Genomic DNA, 3,051 nt, shown 5'->3' with positions numbered 1-3,051 from the left:
AAAACTATAAAATATTAGCCAGGCATGGTGGCGGGTGTCTGTAGTCCCAGCTACTCGGGAGGCTGAGGCAGGAGAATCACTTGAACCTGGGAGGCAGAGGTTACAGTGAGCCAAGATTGTGCCACTGCACTCCAGCCTGGGCGACAGAGCGAGACCACGTCTCAAAACAAACAAACAATCAAAAAATTAATGGGATGCTGACGCAAAGAAACAGAAGCTGAACAACGTGGTGCCAGGAAAGTCGATGTTGATTTTGGCCTCAGCCATATGAAGACATAGAGAGGGTCTTGCAGGGCAACTCCTCTCCTTTTTTGGATGTATTCCTGTTTTGTTTTGGTTTTGGGTTTTGGTGTTTTTGAGACAGAGTCTAGCTCTTGTCACCCAGGCTGGAGTACAGTGGCACAATCTCTGCTCACTGCATCCTCTCGCCTCCCAGGTTCAAGCGATTCTCCTGCCTCAGCCTCCTGAGTAGCTGGGATTACAGGTGTGCGCCACCACGCCCAGCTAACTTTTGTATTTTTAGTAGAGACGGGGTTTTTCCATGTTGGTCAGGCTGGTCTCAAACTTCTGACCTTGTGATCCGCCCACCTCGGCCTTCCAAAGTGATGGGATTACAAGTGTGAGCCACCGCGTCCGGCCTATTTTTTTAAAGACAGGATCTCCCTGTGTTGCCCAGGCTGGAGTGCAGTAGTGCTGATCAAAGGACACTGCAGTCTTGACCTCTTGGGCTCAAGTGATCATTCCACCTCAGCCTCGCCAGTAGCTGGGACCCCGGGTGCACACCACACCTGGTTAATTTAAAATTTTTGTGTAGAGACAAGGTCTCACTATGTTGCCCAGGCTGGTCTTTTTTTTTTTTTTTTTTTTTTTTTTTTTGAGACGGAGTCTCGCTCTGTCACCCAGGCTGGAGTGCAGTGGCCGGATCTCAGCTCACTGCAAGCTCCGCCTTCCGAGTTTACGCCATTCTCCTGCCTCAGCCTCCCGAGTAGCTGGGACTACAGGCGCCCGCCAACTCGCCTGGCTAGTTTTTTGTATTTTTTAGTAGAAACGGGGTTTCGCCGTGTTAGCCAGGATGGTCTCGATCTCCTGACCTCATGATCCACCCGTCTCGGCCTCCCAAAGTGCTGGGATTACAGGCTTGAGCCACCGCGCCCGGCCCAGGCTGGTCTTAAACACTTGGGCTCAAGCGCTCTTTCCACCTTGGCCTCCCAAAGTCCTGGGATTACACATGTGAGCCCCTGAGCTTGGCCCTGGTCATTTCTTGAATGTCTGTAGCTTATGGCTACTCAGCTCGCCAGTGGCTGACCTAGGTTTCTGGCTGATTCTCTGCGTCCACTAAGCTCACAATTGGGGAACCAACTCCATGATTTTGCAATATTTCGATGCCAGACCCTGACCCATTACTATGAGTTGGGAGCGTCACATTCCGTTTGTTTTTTCTTTTGAGACTGTCTGGCTGTCATCCAGGCTGCAGTGAAGCGGCATTGGTGTGATCTCAGCTCACTGCAACCTCTGCCTCCTGGGCTCAAGCCATTCTTCTGCCACAGTCTCCCGGAGCATAGCTGAGACTACAGGCGCCACCACTCCCAGCTGTGTTCTTTTTTCTTTTTTCAAAAAAAAAAAGAAAGAAAGAGACAAGGTCTTGCTATGTTGCCCACGGCAATCTCCAATTCCTAGACTCAAGCAATCCTTCCGCCTCAGCCTCCCAAAATCCTGGGATTACAGGTGTGAGCCAGCACACAGGCTGTGGGTCACATTACTTTTGCAAGGTTCTGGATAATTAAAAAAGGAATCCCATCAGTAGAGGCCAAAATCATGACTGAAACTAGCTTAAGCCCCAAAGCAAAACAAAAACCCCAAAGAAGGCTGGGTGCTGGGCGCGGTGGCTCAAGCCTGTAATCCCAGCACTTTGGGAGGCCGAGACGGGCGGATCACAAGGTCAGGAGATCGAGACCCTCCTGGCTAACACAGTGAAACCCCGTCTCTACTAAAAAAAATACAAAAAAAAAAAAAAAAAAAACTAGCCGGGCGAAGTGGCGGGCGCCTGTAGTCCCAGCTACTCGGGGAGGCTGAGGCAGGAGAATGGCGTAAACCTGGGAGGCGGAGCTTGCAGTGAGCTGAGATCCAGCCACTGCACTCCAGCCCGGGCAACAGAGCGAGACTGTCTCAAAAAAAAAAAAAAAAAAAGAAGAGGCTGGGCATGGTGACTGGCGCTGTAATCCCAGCATTTTGGGAGGCTGAGGCAGGTAGATCACCAGAAGTCAGGAGTTTGAGACCAGCCTGGCCAACATGGTGAAACCCGTCTCTACCAAAGATACAAAAATTAGCCAGCTGCAGTGCAGTGGTGCAATCGTAGCTCACTTCAGCCTTGACCTTCTGGACTGGAGTGATCCTCACACCTCAGCCTCCTGAGTAGCCGTCCCAGCGGTCCCAGCCGCTCAGTGCCCCACCAGAGCCAGCAATTCTGTTTTTTTCTTTTTCTTTTTTTTTCAGAGATGTTGGTGTGTGTCTCAAACTCCTGGCCTCAGGCAAACCTCATGTGTCAGCCTCCCAAAGTGCTGGAATTACAGGCATGAGCCACCATGCCTGGCCTAGATTCATTTTTTTAGATGCAGAAAATCTGGGCTTTGGATTTAATGACTTACCAAATAAAGGCTGTCTTTTTTTTTTTTTTAAACAAATCAGCAAAACAGGGGCTCTTGGCTAGTTTGCATAAGGCATCCAGTGATGGAGAGATGTGTATTTAAGCTAAAAAAAGAAAAAGTGAAACTCACAGCAGTCTGAGTTTTTATTTAGAAAAGGAAAAAAGAAAGCAACTAACTGAGAGCAAAATAGTTTCCTGGAATGCTATTTTTTTTTTTTTTTTGAGATGGAACGTCACTCTATTGCCCAGGCTGGAGTGCGGTGGCGCGATCTCAGCTCACGGCAACTTTCATCTCCCAAGTTCAACTGATTCTCCTGCCTCAGCCTCCCTAGTAGCTGGGATTACAGACCCCTGCTATGCTTGGCTAATTTTTGTATTTTTAGTAGAGCCAGGGATTCACCATGATG

The sequence above is a fragment of the Trachypithecus francoisi genome, unplaced genomic scaffold, assembly GCF_009764315.1.
Source record: "Trachypithecus francoisi isolate TF-2019V2 unplaced genomic scaffold, Tfra_2.0 Lachesis_group5, whole genome shotgun sequence".
NCBI lineage: Eukaryota > Metazoa > Chordata > Mammalia > Primates > Cercopithecidae > Trachypithecus > Trachypithecus francoisi.
Note: the sequence above shows the minus strand (reverse complement) of the source record.